Source organism: Calidris pugnax, unplaced genomic scaffold, assembly GCF_001431845.1.
Source record: "Calidris pugnax isolate Ruff unplaced genomic scaffold, ASM143184v1 scaffold188, whole genome shotgun sequence".
Classification (NCBI taxonomy): Eukaryota; Metazoa; Chordata; class Aves; order Charadriiformes; family Scolopacidae; genus Calidris; species Calidris pugnax.
In genome coordinates, this window is record NW_015091257.1 from 5,181,468 (window position 1) to 5,202,331 (window position 20,864).

A 20,864-nucleotide genomic window follows, 5' to 3' on the forward strand; every position below is an offset into this window, starting at 1 on the left:
CTGTACTGTTTTTGAAGCAATCAAACCACATCAAGAAGAAGTGGAGTGACCCTCTCCTTAGAAAGTCATTATTGCAGTTGAGATCAGCTGTGGCTTCTTCCTAAAACATTTGGTAATTTTCATCCCTGAGCTGAGTAAAGCCTGGGGAAATCCCTGGTTATGAAATCCATTATTTTCAGTCTGGGTAGTTAATTTATAACCACTGTTCTGCTCAAGGGCTGGCTGTTAATCCTACTGCATGCAACTTTGCGTGGAGTCTAGAGTAGATGTGACACACTGTTTGAATAATTTAAAAATCTCTGTATCTATTTTTTGTCCTAAACTTCAGCTTCTGGAATCATGTGATTAAGGGAGAATCTCTAGGTTTGTTCTTAATTACAATTCTTTACTGTCATGGTTTCAGAGAAACTGCTGAGAACAAGAGCCATGAATGCGAAGAACAGAATACAGTAAGACAAAACACACTTAGAAAGATCTTATGATCCTAAGCCACTACCATAGGTTCTTTTGGTAATCCAACACTTATTTGATGATCAGAATGAGGCTTGTCCCGAGCAGCCTGCTCTGGCTGACCTTGCTTCAGCAGGGGGGTTGGACTAGCTGATTTCATGAGATGCCTTCCAACCTCAACAATTCTGTGATTTTGTGTTTACAATGGCAGACACTTCATTATAATTTTAAAGGGTTCATCTTATAAACAGTAAAGAGACCTGTTCTTTTCTGTTGCTATGTGCTGATCATTTCCCAAACACCTCCTCCTGTGTGTGAGTGTGTGCACGCACACTCACTCACATATACACACACAAAAGGTCCTTGCTCTTCTCTAGTCTATACAAATAATGACTTGGGTATAATAAAAAGCACAACTGGAATTTCTTTTAAATGCCTGTGTCAGAATGATAATGTGAGCCAATGTGAAGATGGCATTTCATTAATTGCGTTGTCAATGACAAATGTGAAAAGTATGAACGTGCCAGTTTCATAATTCTCTCAAAAGCAGTTTGTTATGCACCTTTGATAAGTTACATTTCCACCAAGGAGGTAGTGAGATCTGAGAAATAAGCCCACCATCTCCCACTTGCATAGTGATCATGCATTTCTATGGATCTGAGGGAGGCACAGTATTCAGGAGACTCTTAGGACACTGGTATAGACTTTAACTCACCACTTTCCCAAGCAGCCATGTGTCAACATGTCTTAAGTAGATCACCAATAGAGCCTGAGCACTGTGAACCTGAAACACAGTAAGAAATCAGTTGATTCAACTGCACTATGTGCTCTGTGGAAAAGATAAATCATATGGTACAACTTGCATTTAAAGTAAGGAATCATACCTTGCCATTTTTCAAAATATCTCCTTCATGGTGTCTATTTGAAGCCACTGGCTTCAGAGCTCTAATGAAAATGTAAACAGTGGTCTGCCCTGTGCTGCTAACCTTAGGACAATTGTTTCCAGGATTTTCTGCCTGTTCAGAGCACTGTAGGACTAAGAAGAGTAGCCCACTTGCCTTTTATTGGTCAGATTGCCCATATTTTACCAGGAAGACAGATATATATTTTTTTTAAAGATAATATAGTGAATAATTGTTTTGAATGCAAATACATCTATGAAGCACACTTGAGACTGTAATGTGCTGAAGGACAACAGTAGAAAGGAAATCTTATTCATATCCACTTTTTTTCTTTAAAAAGTTTTTACAAAATGTTCAATATACTGATTGCCCATCAAAGAAATCCTGCAGGAGAGAGAACACTAGGTCCAATTACAAAAAACTTGGAATTCAGATTCCAATGGTATCATACTAAATGCCAAATGCTAAGACAATATTTTAAGAGAATGTACTACATTAACTGAAGTTGTTTCCACCCTCTTTTTATAGAAATCCTAGGCTATCTCAAAATTTGTCTGGTAGGTATGTGCTTTCTATTTGTAAAATAGCTGAGTGTAATAGAGAGGTTAATGATGAATTGCTCTGCCAGACCCACAAGCCTCAGGAATGAATGGCTTGCAGGGAGGGGTGAACAGTAGTCAAGAAGCTGTAAGGAACATTTTGCACTTGCTGATCATCTTTAATGAATGTCTTTTACCCCTTCTCCCATTCAAAACCAAGGGCACTATTTCAAATTCTCGAGTTCCACTAAATAGCACACAGAAGGAAAGGAAAAAACCTGAGACCAAAAGTCAGCATCCTTCATCATTTTCCCTGGCAGTTCTCTTTATCTGAAAAGCTACTCAAACTGTTTAACACAGCTGCTTGCTGTGGAAATAATACTTAGAGTGGAAATATTACTTATTTCTTTGCTATGTAAACTTAAATGCTCATTGAAATTACCCATAAAGAAAATTTGTCTATGGCTAAAGGAAACAGTCTTTAATTTATGGACTGGGTATTTGCAAATGAACGTATATCTGAGACATCAAGACTAACATTTCCCTGATGTATGACGCTGTGCATTGCAGTGCTTCAATATCAGAAGTATACAAAACCCACTTAGTGGGTACCTCAGCAGCAAGTCTGTGGTTGCAAATGCTACATTTGTCGATCCTTCCAATCAACTTTTCATATTTAGCATCTGGAACTGCATCAGCTTCATCTGGCTCTTCCAGCAGCGACCCAGCAATGTGAATGCAGTAGTCTTCTTGAAAACCATCATCTGTCAAATGGTAAGTTGTTTTACTTGACACATCCAATATATCCGTATGGAAAGTCTCACACAATGACATCTACCTAATTTGACGCTCATCTAGAGAGAGTGTTCACTAAAAAATAGTTCTAGCTGCAAAGATAGCTTCGTTGCTCTAAACTGCTTACATTGACTTTGTGTGTCCTTTTTCCTTGGGAAAAAAAAAAAAAAAAAAAAAAAAAAAAAAAAAAAAGAAGTATGATAAATGAACAAGGACCACAACATTAAACAGAGCAACCAATGTTTGTCTCTTGTCCATTCACATTAATCAAGTTTTAACAATGCGTTCATAGTAAATATTTATGGAATGCTTTCTCTTGTGTCCTGGGAACACAATGGAATTCTTAACACACAGCTAAAAGCCAAATGTTTCTCTCAGACATGCTATCATACTATTAAATAGTTCTTCAATGTTTATACCTAGGTATGAAGGGAAATTTTCTTTCTGTTAACCAATCATGTTTCATAATTATTAATAATTATTGATTATTAATAATCACAGCTGGTTCATTTTACAAACATTCATTTTGCCATGCAAATGCAGCTGTGAAATCCCTGTAAGTTAGCTGTTTATATTTCTGGCCTATCAACCATGTGAATACACAGGTTTCTGTTGTAGTAAGGGCCAGCTTCATGAAGAGGCAGAAGAACTACTGCCAAGAGTCCTTCTGCAATTTACCTAGCAACTGCTTCACACAAAACACAGAAACATGCCAAAGAGGAACACCTTCCCTGACTTCCTCTCCAGGCTAAAAGCTCCAAATTTACTGATATATCCCTTCTCTATCCCTTCTGCTTCTTATTTCTATGGCTGTTTTGTGGGAAGTGTCATTATAAAGCCTTGAAATGTGCTTCTCATCCATCCTGCATCCAGGTGGTGAAGACACAGACTGTGAGGAACAGCAGAGACATATCATGCTAGCTTCGTACTCCTGAATGATTGTGGAAGCAGCACTAAAGCAACATACAGAAAAAGATAAAAAGTAAGGGAGTAACTATACTTTATTACTCTGCTTTCTTCCATAACTAGCTAGCAACTGGCATCCACGTTATTTTCTCTAGAATGAATTTCCTGCACAGAAGTTAAAATTAAGGCTAAAAGAGGTGGCTACATTCTAATTGTGAAAACCTCTTTTTCGGGGCAGGAAGGAAACGAAATGATCCCCAGACATCTGTGTGAGTCATAGCACGCTAATGAAAGACAGACGGGCATGCTGATTCGGCACGACTTTTTTAACTTCTCATTTGGTGTAACTATTCTCTTAATTTTTTCCTTAATTAAATTGACATGAGGTGAAAAAAGCGACAAGTCCCAGGATGTTTGACTTAGATTTACCCTGATTTGTACAACTTTAATAGACAAATGTTTCAGGATTTCATAGGTTAGGACCAGATAAAGACAGAGACTTGTAAAACCCCACGTTTAGGAATCCATTTCCTTGAATCACATTTTAAAAACATTATCTTGAGGAGGGGACTAGAGAAGCTTGTAGTCAGTGCTGTTAGTACTGAAAATCTGCTAAAAGCTTGTCTGTCATTCTAGCTTCCAAATATATTTTTTGGCCTGTGTTTCACTAGTCTCATCAATATCACCCCACCAGAAAGCTATGCAGCTGTGGAAGAGCTGGAAGCCCAGCCACAAGGTTTAAATACTATGATTTTCCATGAACTGAAAGAGGATCTGACCTATTCCACCGCAGTGGAAATGGGCTGCTATTGCTTAATCCTGCCTCAAGCACCAAGTTTTTGGCTTGCTATTGCAACCAAGAAGCTGGGCTGTTACTTAATGTCCTATTATCTAAGAGCAGCATTTTTGTATTCTGCGCAGTGTGCTGCATGCTCCTCCCAGAAACACAAAACTAGCTCAGCTCCAGTTTGAGAGAAAAAAGACTGTATCATACAACCGAGAGGCCACTGGGCAACAGATCCCCTGCCTTCAATGGCAGCTCCATGTCTGGACACAGATGTTTATGGTTTTCCTCTAAACTCATTATCTAAGCAAAAAAAGAAAGAAAAAAAAAAAAGAGGAAAACCATGATTTTTCCATGTTATCAGGTGCTCATGAATTGATTTTTTTTTATCTAGAATTGATCTTTTATGTCTGGAAAACACTGCAACTGTGCTGGTCTTCAGCACTCCTAATGGAGAGGCTGCCTGCTGCAGGGCCTGGGCCTTGGACAGTCAAGATGCTTTACAAACCACGGGTGCTGGTGAGCTAGGGCTTTTCCAGATATATAAACACTGCAGCAGGGAAAGAAGGAGTACCTTCACCTGGGCAAGATTTTCCAGGCTAGGCTTATTTATTTGGACTTTGCTGAGCGTACAGTCTTAAATGGACAGTCCGTGAATTTCAATTATCTCATCTTTTTCAGCATCTACAAATAAATAAATCATAACCCAGGAAAAGATTAGCTGCTGTTCTCACTGCTGGTAAATCAGAATCCAGTCAATCACTGTAGTACTAGTTGCTAGTTGAAAGCCTCTCAAAAACTTACACTTATACAAAATGCAAGTCTCATAGATGCATAAAGGATCAAATCTCCTTCCAAGGGAACAATGACATAAACTGTAGTGCTTGGCATTGTGCCATTCAGCAGAAATTTAGTCAGTACCAGCTATTCCCACAGAACATTCGCTCTTGACTGAGGTTTTGAGGTTTTGCTCTCAAGTCTTGCACCAAACCCAGAGCATGCAGAAATCCTGTGAGGAGTCAGGTCCCCCATGCCGTGAGGATAACATGCATACTCCGAAGTTCCTCTATCGCTGAGCGAAGCTCTCTGGAGGCAGGGAAGAAAGTTCAATGGTTGTTCAGGCAGAAAGTTCAGCCCCTTCCACAGATGCAGCTGGGGGCTGTGCACTGCCCAGCGCCCTGCCCCTCACAGCTGCGTCTGGGCTGAGCACGTAGTCACAGGAACATGGAAAATACCCATGACTAACACTTGCCACTCACGCCCTTGGATTACTTCCAGTTTGACTACGACAAGACTGCCTTTTTCTGGTATTTTATCTTGCCATACCCTCACTCACTTCCAGAGGGTGATTTTTCTGACACGGTGATTTTTCTTATTTAGCATCTGAACCTGACAAAAGTCAGCATTTGCTCCCCAGCAGGCAGTTGTAGGGCAGCAATCACCGATGAGCTGGTTATATCGCACAAAAGCTGCTTTGTGTCATGACTAATTTCAGATCCTCCCTATTTCTTATGCAGAGTCCAGCCTTGTTCCCTTATACACAGAGAATTAAATCCCGTGCCTGTATTTCCTTCTGGCTTCCCCACCAGGACAAAACTTTTTGAGAACAAGCAGACAAGCTCAGGAAGCAACACAAAGACATCACCAGCAGTGCTTGCTACCTACCCTGCAGCCCCCGTTGCATCTTGCTGCATGACCATCCCTGGCACTGAAGGGCCACAGGAGCCAATCTTCTTCCCTCCCCTTGCACCCTCAGCCAAGAGACCTCTTTCCCCCCCCACTTTCCCAAGGCAAGGCTCCTGCTAGGACAAACTCTGGCCTGCACTCTCTTGTCAACACTGAATTTTCAGCTTTCTATGTTTTTCTCTATATTCCTGCTCTGGTAGGAGAAGCAGCACCTCTGCCAGGTGTGTGCGTATCTCTACACCTTTGTGTTATCTACAGTGGTCCTGACTAACATCTGCTGAAGGTTATTCCTCTTCACAAGTGCAGCAGGTGGTGTTACAGGCTTTTATCTGGCCTCTGCACCGCTCCAGCCACAAACATGCAAACGTCTGATAATTGTAAGACAAACCTCAGAGGAGGTAAAGTACATTTACTTGCCCGATTTATAGGCTCATTATTCTCTAAGTGAAACTAATGTACACTCAGGTTCCCTCGTTCCCAGGAAGACATAATCATTATGAAACACGATTCAGACATGAATAATTAACCTATTTTATTGTATCCAATTTGGGGCAAAACAAAGCTACGAAGAGGAAATAAACCCCAAACAAATACATAGATCCAACTGAAACAAAGACTTCACTTCTAGATTAATTCTGCTGGGACAGCTGTCTTGGGGCTTCTGCTGCTACGAGTAAATCTGGCACATACCCTTCACTGACAGTGCTGCTTCTTGCTTTGGTTACAGCTCACTTTCATGTGCTTCTTTGAATATTTTATGAAAGTGACATCAGGTGTGTCAAAAGGCAGTCTTTATGGCTGCCTCTGCAATGACAAAGCAACTCTCTTACATACTATTTTCTCCTTATTTGTGTAGATGGACTCCTAACATAATAACCATAATAACCAACATAATAAGCCTTGGATTTTTGAGCATCTGTGACTATGTTTACCTCACAGGAGAGACAGACTCCACAGCATCACCACCGCACATCTTGATTCCCAGTAACCTCGATTATGGGACTTCCTGGAAAATGCTGCAACTCCCTCCCATGCCTAACTTTCCAGGAGAGATGTGTATCTGGGTCTTCTCCTGACTGAAGATGGAGATGGTGGTAAGTGGTACATCTGAAGCCAAAGAGTGGGAATCACGCCCAGGCTCCCCTGGTAGAAACACAGCTTGGCAGACTGTTGACGGCAATTTTTTCATCTGTTTGAGAAGAAACTTCTACAAGTAACACGGGCTTAAGGATTTGCTCCCATTACTTATCAAGAAGCACGTGTTTTCATAACAATTCAGTTATGTTTCTGTTGTGCACATCTCTGTGTATCTCGGCTTTCCCAAACACAGGCAGGAAGACTAACAAGATGTTCTTTTGAGTGGTGACGCTGTAATTTGAACTTGAGAAATGAATACTGCTTTTCCCAGGAACACTGGAAGAAAAGCCCTTACATCCTGTCTATTACATATTAAATAGTAAGGGAGGAAAGTGCTGAATAACTTTGAGGGTTGTTGCCTCTGCCACTGCCACCTTTAACTGACTGGTTTCAGTCCTGTTGCCGTTGCTCTCCATTTCCTCAGCTTGTAGCTCCATAACACAGCTCCTCTGGCAGTGGTCACTCTGGCTCCCCATTTCTCGAGCAAACAAAAACTTGCCTTGGCTTTGCAGGTGAGCTATCAGCATTCCTTCTCAATCCAACATGAGGGCTGGCTTCCTTCCCCAGTCCCTCAAGGACCAAGTGCCATGCCCAAATCTATTTCAGAGCCTTCTTCCAGCGTGTTCTTCAATTCAAATAAAAGCCAGCACTGAATTTTTCTTCGTGATCTTCCTCACGACAGGAGAGGCCAACTTCACTCAGCCAACAGCAGGAACCTTTCCTCAGCCCTATCCTCCTCTGAGATATATTTAAGCAACCAGCCAGCTGCTTTGAACAACTGCATGTTAAAAGCAAAGCAAGTACTTTAAATTCTATGTTAAGCCTATAGAAGTAATTAGAGAAGTACAATCAACATAAAAAGCCACAATGAAGATGACTGTTTGCATATGTGCTAGAGAAAGCAAAATCAAAATCATAGCTATTCTAGCACAGAATTTATAAGAGAGATACAGAAACAAACCAAACAAGCAGTACGAGACTGGCCTTAGAGCTAAAAATCGGAACTTTTTTTTTCTTTAAACCAAACATTTTATAACCAACTCTTATTTGGGACTAGCTTTGTTAGATTCACAACAATTTAAGAACAAAGGTGCAATGGCCTGAGGCTGGAACAGCCTGATTTTTCTTCAACAGTTTCTTTTTCATACTGCATTTAGTCAAAAGATTGCAAGTCCACTGCAAAAAAATAAATAAATAAATTTCAGCTTCAGTTGTTCACAGCACAAACTATGCTGACCTTTTCCAGACAATTACATAAAACAGCAATGATAAGCAGTAGGGATCCCTATTAAAATACAACCCACGGCTTTTGTATGTGTGCATGCCTTCTTTTTGGCCCACAGTTACTGGCCACGCCAAAAATGATTTTATGAAGAAAAACAACAGATATGATAAATTCCAACAGAAATCAGCCTCCAAATATGAACAGCAAGGATAGCCACAGCTGAATCCAGCATTTGCTTAATTCACCAGGGATGATCTGAGACATCTTTTATCCTTTATACACAACTCAAACTAGGCATGCTAGTAAAACCCCATTAATCTGTTTCATGAGTCATAGGCTTCTTTGTTCTCTGCACTTTGCTGACGGTTTCCTTTATCTGAGGGTGGAGAATGTGCTTTGTATAAAGTTTCAACTTGTGTGTAAGTTCTCTTTGGCACACTGCATGTGCCCAACACAAGAGACTGTTTTTTTCTTTACCACATATTGCTACAGCTGAAATCAGCTGAAAATCTCGAGCAGGAAATCCCTTAACGTGAACTACAGAGTTGCAGTTGGGTAGTGTCTACAGACAGCCTGGATTACAGCTTCCCAGAGATCTTATTGCCCACGTACTGTGCCCACTGTAGATCCTGTTCCTCTTTTTTCAGTCTTTGCAAATAAATGGAAATAACTGAGCAGGCCTTGGTTGTTTGGTTTCCAACATACAGGCCAGACAGTTGTATTTTAACAAAACAAGTAACTAAATCTAGCATCCAATGTTTGCTTGTTGGATCAGCAGTACAGCGAGCACATTGGAGAAATATGTTATGATGGGATTTTGTTAGCAGAAAGCACCTTTCTATGGAAAAGGGATGACAACCCCTTCTACAGAGTTTGAAGGAGGTAAGATTTCATTTCACCACTACTCCTCTTGACTTCACCAAGAGCAGGCATTCCTGAGACATTCCCCAAAGAGTGTATGAGGAAATTACTGACTTTTTTTCTTGAAAACAGACTTGAAGACATAATCAGTAATGCATGCATGGCCTCAAAAAAATGCATCTGCCTCTCCTTGCCAAAAAAAAAAAGTCCTACTTCAGCTTCTGAAAGAACATACTTGTGACAATGTAGAGTTAATGATTTTCTTCCACTCTTCCATTGTATACTAAGGAATGTTTCTGAGCTCTTAAATAGCTCCGCCCAAAATTAATGCTGCCGAGTAAATCAAGGGTCTACAAGCCCGATGCCTGAGAATTTGATCAAGTGATCAAGTGTTGATTTTCAGCTTCCCATGGTGGGAAGGATTTAAAGTTAAACTTTTAGTTTTCTGATCTTAAGTGGCACTAGCTCAATCACTGACTTTATACATATATAGCTCAAGTTAGTTGTGTGCATAAGTTTCACTTTTTATACTTGTATGTATGATACTGCAAGTCATGCGACTATCTTCAAGAGTTGTATAAAAAGTTAAAGGAAGTTATATAAATTATTATTTGTAAATAAAGATGAAGAGGCATGTGCAAGAACAGCAAAAACATGACATTCAGCTGTTGCCAAGCGAGGACAATAAAACAGTAGAACTGGTGTGCTGAGCTGATGTTTTCTTTAAATCCCATTGTGCCGCATTTAAAAAGTTCCCTGCAAAAGCACTGGGCCAGAACAGAACTTGTCAGGTCTGATGCATGTTTGTCCAGTGCTTCACCCTCCTCATGCATCCTCTCCTGCCCAGCATTACTTCTGAAGCAGAAAATTCATTACCAGAAGACAAATAGATAAGCAAAGCTTGATTTTCCTTCTCATTAGCCAGCTTTAGGATGTGAACTCTAAGGCTGGTGAGTAGAGTTAATGCAGCAGAGAAAAAATGTTGTGGATCTGAAGGTGGTTCAAAACATTTTCAGCTGTGCTTAAGACAGTAAGGAAGAATTTCTTCTACCTGCTTTTTCTCAGCGCTGTCTTCAGCAGCAAAGGAGAGGAAGAAAAAGAGGGGTAGGAAGCTATTGTAGAGAGTGGCTACTAGAGGATGGAAGAAACTTGCTGTCTCTTTTGTACAAAGTTAAACCTCTGGTGGTTGTTGTTGCTATATCAGAGAAACAACACGTCAACATCTGGTTTTTCTGGTGATGTCAATTTTGTGCCGCCCAATCCCCCCAGCACCAGAATGTAACAAGACACAGCTGACACTCAGAGTGCTGCACGCTCCTGATAACTGCACAACCTCAGCAGAGATGTTGCAATAAAGTTTTGGTCAGTTTTTCAGCTGTGAAAGCTGAAATGCAGTCTTCCTGGTTCTGTACCCAGGAAGACAGAAATGACTTTTATGCTACCTGTGGTCTGCTCACGTCATCGACTTCATCTGCATTGGCTGTGTCCAAGGGCTCCACCTGATATATTTTAGCTTGTTTAAAAAAATTAGAGTTAAGTTTTGAAAGTTTCAAGGGTGTCAGTCCACTTATAGGGCTATGGAAAGAAACAAGAGGAAGAGCCTGATGTTTTCAAGATTACAAACCAGGAATAGAAACAGAAATCTCAATACTAAGCTCCCTGTTTGCATCACTAAACAATCACTGTCCTTGTTCAAAATGTGGAAATTCCTCTTTTGAACCTTTACACAAACAAAAAATCATTTTGTGTATTCTGTACCCTAATATAGAGCCAGTGGCGCTCTGTATGACTTGGCTACTTTAATTATAAGAGGACAGCTCATTCCCTGTAGGCAGACTCCCTCACAAAATATTCAGAGAGAAGCTAAGTGCACCTTTTCTGTTTTTCTGCTTAAGTTCATCTAAATCATATGCTACAGCTGTCCCCAGTGTCCCATTACACAGTAGTCTCCTATAGGAACCTGTGCTAGCAAGATGCATCTGGAGAGAGGGAACTGAGATGCAAGTGTATGTTTGTCACTCAAAGCATAGAAGTGTACACATAGTTTTTACTAACGAGCAAGGAGTAATAAATTATAGATTTCTGTAGTATTTTGTACACTTAAAAAGATTCCCCCTGGCATATATATCAGGAGATGTCAACTTGAACTGGGGCCATCTATAGTAAAATATATAATTATGGTAGAAATGCCCTGGGCAGATACATAAACTTCACCTCTCTTCTGAGATACGATACGAACAACATAAGTTCCATTTTCTTGGCTGTTTTTAAAATTCTGAAGTCTGTCACCGCACTCAACATAGTGCAGACTGAAGCACAACAAACCCTTAGAGCTTGGCCTGGTTTTGCACAAGAAAGGAGATACGGCGTAAGCAGCAATGCAAGACCTCATCAATACACACACTCGTGCTTTTGATCCCTCCTCCACATCTGTTATCGCTATGTACTTCTAGCTTCTTTTAAATCTTACAAACATAAAGCTTCAGATTTTACATTACAAGGGTGTGGGGGAACGGCCTCCACACCAGTCTTATCTCAATGTGGTCTCCTCCCTGCCTCCACAGTACTAGACATAGCTGGGGGTGCTTGAAACTAAGGGCACAGTGAATTCCTTTACTGGCTCCTGTCTAGAGCTCTCAGCAGACAGCAAGGGCAAGCTTAAATGACTTTTCCAATTAACCAGATGCAGAAGAAGGAGACATGACAACAAAATACATATATAATACATATATATATACACACCAAAATATATGGGGAAAAGGTGAAGCAATGCTAGGAAAGGCAAGCAGTAATAGCTTTGAGATTTTGAACCTGGTAACGACAAGCTCCATATGTGAAAATCTGGCCCTATCAGGACCAGTGGGACCTCCCTCCAATTCCCCACTCCACCCCCAGTGAAAAAAGGCAGGAGGATTTGCTCTCATTTGTTTTAAGCTTTCTGATAGCACTCCGGGCACTTAGGAAAATAGCAGTGTAAAAATAAATGAGTCAGAAAAATGGATGTGGGAATGACAAATGCATAAGCTATTTTTCTTCAGTGATGCTTGCTTTCCACATTTCTTAAATTCTGTGGAGAAGTTATTCACAGCTAGTGTTCCCAAGGCAGGTACAGTTATGCTAGCTTGTTTTATGAACTCAAATGTTATGTGCTTAAATGGAAAATGCTGTATTGTTTGGCTTAATGACTTTTCCTAAACTAGACAGACAGGAAAAGGGGGTGTTCCAGCTGTGTGGTTTGTATTTCACATACATACCATTTCGCCTTGTGTTTCTCTTCTTTTTTTTTTGACTTAATTTTGCAATGCAGTAGACATTTCACCTTGTGTTTCTTTTCTCTTTTTTTGACTTAATTTTGCAATGCAGTAGAAAAATTAGACGGTGAAGAACATTATAAGTTTACTTTAGTAAGCTGCACTTCTCTTTTTTTTTTTCCTTTTAGATAATACGTGAAAAATATTAGAAGAATGCAATGTTGTGAATGTTTTTGCTCAGAATTACAGGGTAGATCTGCCCTGCAGATCCCAGCATTAACAACAAAATCACATATAAATAAGTAAATTTTTATTCATAAAATGTCCTTGAAGGAAATAATAAAAGAGGACTTGAATTATTTAAGCTTACTAAGTGCCTTACTGGTATATGTGCTTTTTTTTTTTCTGTCAAGGCAGAAAGGCAAAAGCATAAAGGAAGCAAATAATTAATAGAGAATTGGAGGAAAAATTATTTGCCTCTGTAGTATGGAAAAAAGCCCTACAATGTTACTCCTGCCCTTCAACTGACTTTAAATTACCAGTTTCAAAAAAAGAAAGCCAAGTATGAATCAACTGATTAATTTGCAAAATACATTATCGCTCACTGTAAATTGAACCACTGAATAATTTAAACTGCTTTTTGGTTTCTTCTCAGCTGGGCCATGACATCAATATCAGCAAATCCTCAACTTTTTGCTTTTTTCCACCCAGACAAATATCTAGGCTTCCCCACCACCATGACATCAATATCAACATTTTGCTTTTTTCCACCCAGACAAATATCTAGGCTTCCCCACCGTTACACCATTCTGCCATTGCAAGGGAAAGGGTACTAACAGTCATCGTATGGGAACAAAACTCAGGCAACCAACTTTGTTCACCAACAAAGTGCATCAGGACAGCCACGTATTTCTGTGTCACGATCCAAAAAAAGCTCTATGGGTTGAGGCGGGAGCCCCGTGAGCTGGCCAGTCAGCATCACTGAGCACAAAGACACAGACTGTCATCTGCTCCTAAAGAGATGACGAGATAAACCACAAGAAAGATCCCAAAGCAGGAAATCCACTCTGGAATTTTGCTGGAAATAGTAATTTGCTAGAAATTATTCTTTAAAGAAGAATTTTGAAGTTTTCAAAGGGAAATAAGAACAAGGATTTCCTACAGGTCTTTTTAAGCACCCACCCATTAGGGAGGCATTTGCCTATTTGGATTCATTTGTTCCAAAGACTATGCATGATGAGCAGTGCATTTAGTGTTCCTGTGTGGGGAAGAAGATTGATTCTGGGTACTCCTGTATTTAAAACAATGCAAATTTTCTGCTGCCATGCTTTTGCATTCATTTACATAGCTCTGTCTTTTCAAGAACAGACAGTGTATACCTGTCATGGTGCACAGGCACCAAATCAAGAGTCTTTCCATACACACACACTACTGACTTGAGCTTCTTTGGGCCACTGAGTCCATAGCCAGGCTACTCAAAAACAGAGGCCACTGTCTTCCAAACTACGACTGAGCTCAAAGAGTAAACTTAAAAGTCTTAATTGTAGAATCATTGAATCACAGAACGGTTTGAGCTGGAAGGGACCTTAAAGATCATCTAGTTCCAACCTGCCTGCCATGGGCAGGGACACCTCCCACTAGATCAGGTTCCACTTTCTATCCTTTCCCCTCTTTCTATCACTACACTCCCTGATAAAGAATGCCTCCTCATCTTTCCTGAATGTCCCCTTTAATGCCAAGTGCAAGAACAGTGCACTTCATAACACACTGAAGCAGCTGCTTCTTTTATTCTGCAACACACGACTAAAATAGCTCATGACTGTCTTAGACTGTAGACAGCCGAAGATGCCAACAGCATTTGCTATAGCATCTTAATGAAGGATTCTTATATGGAAGTGAGAAATACAGAGATGTTTTTGTTTTATCAGTGCAGCTCAAAAGATTTTGCCCTGATGTGATGCATCTAGCATGCATACACAAAAATCATTATGAACAAAACGCCTTCACAAGAGGCTGCTAAATTCTTGCCACATTTGTCAGATCTGCTGGTCTCGATTTCAAGAATCCAGCTACACCCTTACCGTGTTTACGAAACTGAGCAGTCACATAACCCCTGCTATGTAACAGAGGTAGAAATATAGAAGACAACAATCCACGGAAGAAAAATTAGTTCTCGTGAAACTTCAGCTTTCTACCCTGCTCTAAATCAGTTGTTTCTAACCCAAGCCCTCAGCACAGCACGTAACCTGGGATTATCTCTTTGTATAACCACCAAAATTCCTAAATCCTCATTGTCTTAAAGATCATGCAGTTTGGTGTCAAACTGACTGCCCCTCAAGGCAACTGGTCCAACTGATGTCTCTGTCTTCTGCCCACAGGAGGCTTTGGGTGAAGGGATCAGAGGGCATGCAGGAAAGCAAACCCCAGCAAGCCCGAGTTACCCAGGGCTGCATTCCTGAGGCAAGGAAAGGAACACATGCAGTGACGTACAACAGCTTCCTCCAATTTTTACAGGGAAGATGTTTTGGGGAACTTGATTCTGAAACAATGTGGCCTGCAGAATTACACTTGAAAGGGAGATTTTAAAGAACAGAGAAACTTTCTGCCTTTTTTTACTATCTAGACAATGTCGGTACAGGTAGTAACACAAACATCAAACTGTGGCTAAAACTGTAGGCATTCCAACTTTGGTTTACTCCTTGTGAATGTAACAGTCCATGAAAGTGAGCTATTTTTCCTTCGAGGAGAAAATGCAAACAGCAACAAAAATCTTAACATTCACAAACATGAACAAATAAAACATATATTTGTATGTTCCTGGTTTATAGAATAAAACACCTCTAATACATGTAAGGACTGCCAAAACCACATTTATTTAGACTCAGAAGGATGCGGCTCAATCAAATAATATAAACTGAATGTGGCACTTACCTGTTTAAGAACTGCTTTAGTCAATTTTCTCCTTCCTTCCTTTCTGAAGAGCAGAGACAGACAGAATCAGAGAAAAGAACATACAAACCCAGCACTGTTAACATCTTAAAATTGAATTATTTTAAGAATATTTCTAGGAGAAAAAAGAAAAAAAAATCCATATCACAGGTTTTTCAAAAAGAACAAACATTTAACTACTGAAAATGTCACTTTGCCAGGAACAGAGGAAAGGCATTTCAGGTTTTTTTTCAGTAAATCAAATATTTACATTAAAGTAGAAGTGACTTAAAATATTCCAAACAAAGTTTCATGGTGCAATGTGGATATAGGAGAAACAGCTTTCAAAAGATATGTAGCCAACCATGAAACCTGAATGTCAGCAGTTAAATTACAAAGCCAGACTTATACAGTTAGTATAAAATTGAAATATTACTAGAGGAATCAAGAGCTCCTATCAGCAGAAGACCTGCTTTACTTTCCTTGGATACATCTACACCATAGCATACCTTACAAGGCTTTATCTTTTAAAAAGCTTTTCAATGTAATTGATAAGTCTATGTAGAGGTCTATATCATATACTGCTACAACCAGACTGCTTTCAGCATTTACACTAACTACATATTTGGTTTGGAGGTTGTTGTTGTGTGTTCAGGTGGTGGGAGCTGGTGTTGTTGTGTGGTTGTTTGTTGTGGGGTTTTTTTTGGGTTTTTTTGTTTGGTGAGGTCCCTTCCAACCACTACAATTCTGTGATTCTGTGATTCTGTGATTCTAGCCCATACTATTATGAAGACAAACAGTCATAAACGGCTCTTTTGACAGCAGAAACCTTAACTTGCTAGAATTCAGTGAGGATACTATAGTCTACTGAAACAGGAATTAAAGAAAAAGAAAACTTTAATTGAATAATTATAATAAATAATAGAAATTTTAACACACTGCATAAGCTGCAAAAAAAACCCAAACCTGTTCCAACACAAGAGAAATCCATAAAAATACAAAATAATAACTAAAACCCTCCACATTTGGTATGCTTAACATAAAAATACCACATAATTAATTCTACTAAAGATGACCTCTTTGTATCCTGCTTACTTTGACATCACCAGATTGTTCAGAGGAACTATTAAAACTTCTTAAGAAGGCTACTGCATATGTATAAGTAATTCAATACCCTAGACAATGGGTAGCTAGCTATATAATACCTGACCCTAATAAAAGGCTACTTGTTCCAATTCTACTCATGTGAGTTATTCCAGAAGAAAATGAAATTGGCTTAATTGGAAAAGGGTTGCAGTATGTATCCCTTATGTATTAAACATGAAAACTCCTAAGAGAAGGAGAGAGAAACAGTAAAGACAGTTTACAGTAAACAGTTGCTCAGAAAACTGTAGGAAAGTTAGTTCCTCAAGACCTGTGTATTGGTTAAGACACTCAGAAAAGAGTTAGCAGTGAGTATCTACAGTTATAGATAACAAGATTCATGCATTTAAATAGCCTGTGTATCACCACCACAAATCTGGTTGACGGTCTTCCTGTATTCTACTAATGTATGCAAAAAAGCATAGCTGAGCCTCCATGTAATCAAGGAAGAACACATTAAGGGTTATTGCTGTATTTGCTTGAAAGGGGTTATGCAGGAAATAAAATATCTATTAAGGGTTATTGCTGTGGGCTGTATTTGGTTGAAAGGGGTTATGCAGGAAATAAAATATCCTTCTGTTTCAGATAAAATAGAATAATGCTAAAAAAAATTCTTATAAGAGAAATAAGTTATTTCATTAAGCAATATGCTGCATGTTCTATTATGGAACTAAACTTTGAGTGGCATCCATGTCATATTATATACAGCTACAACTTTTAGCCTAACATCTCTTCAGAAGGAGATTAGTATGCAGAAAAATGATCTATAAAATCATATTTCTCTTTATGAACTGTTATGAAAAACCATAATAGACTTTGAACATAGAAAGCTCTTTGTGTAGTCTACAGGAAATGTAGTCAAAGTATGAGTAGATGTTACTGGAAGATAAAAACCAACAAAACAAAGTGTAAAAGTTATGTGGAGGGCATCTGAAAAGAAAACAATACCTTGTTGATAGTTACAGTAGGAGAAGTCTCTATAGCAGCAGAAATGGGACGACCTTTAAAAGAGATGGGCTCTCAGTTGCCATGGACTTTGGTGCCTTCCTATCCAAGCTAGTGCTTTAAGTCATGTAGGCTACTGCAGTAATTGCTGCTACTGGAAGGGAACAAGTGGTACCAATAGAAAGAGGGTATTTGCCAAAGGAAAAGCTGAGGGTGACTGAGACCAGGTAATTGGCCCTCGCAGAGGCTGTTTGGGATCTGCACAGCTCCCACAGAAACTCCTTTCTGAAACAATCTTTGTTATTGAACAGGGTGGTTGTAGAGGAATCTGTTTCCTTAGGAAGAAACCTGTAGGCTGTAGTGTATTAATGTCTCTCCTGTCCTGCAAAGCAGAAAGCATCAGAAAATAGCACACAACAGGGGAGACGGCAGAGGCTGCACAGCAAATTCTTGAGTCTTTTTGGACTCTGACTCATTCTAAATACGCACTTAGAGCTGAAAATAACACATCTGCTTCTTTAAAAACAAAACAACAACATCAACAACAACAAAAACCCACCCAAACAAGCATGATGCAGTTTTATAATCTTTAACCAAAGATCAAATGGGTGTTAACTATGTTTGTAATCCATGCTTTATATTTTATCCTTTAAAAAAAAAATAATCACGATTGTATTGATTGACTATACCACATCAATTTACTCGTGGCCCTAAAACTTCAACTTGCTGCTCAAATATTATGCTTATTTACAAGAAAGTTTGCTGGTGGCACTAGCCCCTTCTCCTTCTCACAGCTCTAGAATGAAAACACCAGGAGAAAATAAGGTTTCACGTGTTTGATTTTTATTTAAAAATGAAGATAAATGTGAACCTTTTATCCTTACAGCAATAAGAAACATAAAGATCAGAACCCATGCTTCAGCAGATGCCATGACAGAAACCAGCACTGAAAGCCTGCCCTTCAGTTTGATTTCCAATTGATTTAAAAAAATAAGAAACTAGCCCCTTCTCACAGCTCAAAAACGAAAACACCAGGAGAAAATAAGGTTTCACGTGTTTGATTTTTATTTAAAAATGAAGATAAATGTGAACCTTTTATCCTTACAGCAATAAGAAACATAAAGATCAGAACCCATGCTTCAGCAGATGCCATGACAGAAACCAGCACTGAAAGCCTGCCCTTCAGTTTGATTTCCAATTGATTTAAAAAAATAAAAGATGCTCCAGGCAAATACCCTTCCAGTGCATGCTGTCAGATGAACTGCAAAATCAACGGATCCAAATATACTCCTTATAAATGAGCTTTCCTGGTGCCAGAAACATTGCACCTGAAATAAAAAGAGTCATCGCAGAGTGTTGCCATGTTCTGGTGAATACTAAAAAAGCAAAAAAAGGCAACATACTTTCCAGCGTTGTTTTCATACTCATACCAACTTTGTACCAGTAACTGACGAGATGCTACAGGCAAATAGCCTTCCAGTGCATGCTGTCAGATGAAGCCACAACTGCAAAATCAACGGATCCAAATATACTCCTTATAAATGAGTGTTCCTGGTGCCAGAAACATTGCACCTGAAATAAAAAGAGTCATCGCAGAGTGTTGCCATGTTCTGGTGAATACTAAAAAAGCAAAAAAAGGCAACATACTTTCCAGCGTTATTTTCATACTCATACCAACTTTGTACCAGTAACTGCGTGTGTGCATCAAAAAATATGTTTTTACCACTGCCAATAGCACCCACCTTTCTTTTTTCCCTGGTGCTGTCTTTGCCGGGCTGCTTCACTATCCACTGGCAGTGGCTGTGGCCCTCTTCTTCCAAAAGACATCCTCAGAGGACGGAGCAGTAAGGTTTTAACTGCTCCATGAAGACTTTGCTTTTAGGAAATAAAGCCCTATTTGTGTTTCCTTTGCTTCTTTGAACATCTGGAGAGTTATGCAGTTTCTGGCAAGGTTGAGAGCTCTTGGGTAAAAAGGGCAAAAAAGTTATGCCGAGGCAGGAAAAGAGCTACAAGGACCTTACTTCAGAAGAGGAACTGGAGGAAACTGAGAAGAAAGGAACATTTATCTTCATAGCTCAGACAGCTGCAAAGGCAGCTCTTTAGCTGCTCATATCACTGCATTTGTTCAGGTTTGAACAGTTTCATCTGGCTTTACAACTTCCAGGCTTTATTGTGCTTCCATATAAGTCATATTTCTCTTCCGGCCAAACCATAAAGCATGCATGTCTTTTAAAGATACTCTTCTTTAGAAATAAATCCTAAGGTAACGTTCTCTCCTGCTGAAGCATCTTCAGATCAGGCAAATACCCAAGGTGTTTGCAGAAGCTTCCTGGTAGCAGCTATGGGCAGGACACAGATGGAGTGAAAGACCTGCTAGGACAACCATTGCAGGTTGAGCGGAGCAAAGATAGGTGCTATTTTACTCACTCAACCAGATAACCAAGTTTAGTACTAAATTATTTTTATTTTTACAGATGAGTTGGCTTTACATGTGAAATGACAAAGCCTGGGCTTTTTTCTAATCAAAGTTGCACATGTAGAAGAGCTGGTAATGACAAATAATGAAACTCAGTTTCATAAGATCTCAGTGAAATCTTCAGATCAAAAGATTAGTAAGATTGAAAAAAAATTACCTGATATTCATAAATCTGGACAATTTATTAGCCATAAAGTGGTTAGTGCCAGCAAACTGTACCTTAAGGACTGAACCAACTGGAAACCACTAGCTCCAGTACAAAGTGCAGTCATTTCACATCTGTTCTAACAGGAGGTTGCTTTTACCTCATCTGAAAGTGGTAACTTTGACAAAGACTAATTTTGGAAACAGGAAGCTATGTGCTAATTCCAGTGAGATAACTAGGCATTCTCTGTTAGTTCTGCAATACTGGAGGGAAAAAAAAACAACACAAAACCAGACAAAAAAACCAAACTTGTTTTGATAAGATGTGATTAGAGAGTATTTACTCTGAGGAGTACCAATTCTTGTTCTTTTTGTCGAGGGCAACTTCTTACATGATGCTTAACAACTGCTACAAACACTCTGTGAAAGGCCATCCTTTGAGCAACACTAATAATTTCCTGTGTGTACACATAGCACTAATGAGTAGATCCATACTGCTGGATTACACAATGCATGTGCATATATTCAATCTTGCCTTCTGGGCTTGGAGTTCAGAAAAAAGGGGGACAGCAACAACGATGTCATCTTGAGTCCTGTCGTGGTTTAACCTCAGCCAGCAACCAAGCAGCGCAGAGCTGCTGCCTCCTCCTTCCCCCATCTTTACATGCTGAGCATGACATCGTATGGTATGG

The 20,864-nt window shown here is 39.5% G+C and overlaps 1 long non-coding RNA gene across 1 annotated transcript; it reads left to right on the plus strand.

The window, feature by feature from the left end:
• The first annotated feature begins 749 nt into the window (after positions 1-749).
• Positions 750-9,948, plus strand: LOC106898765. The gene is made up of 3 exons (XR_001413968.1): positions 750-2,665; positions 3,560-3,668; positions 6,919-9,948. It is a non-coding gene; the product is annotated as an uncharacterized LOC106898765 (long non-coding RNA).
• The last annotated feature ends 10,916 nt before the right edge of the window (positions 9,949-20,864 follow it).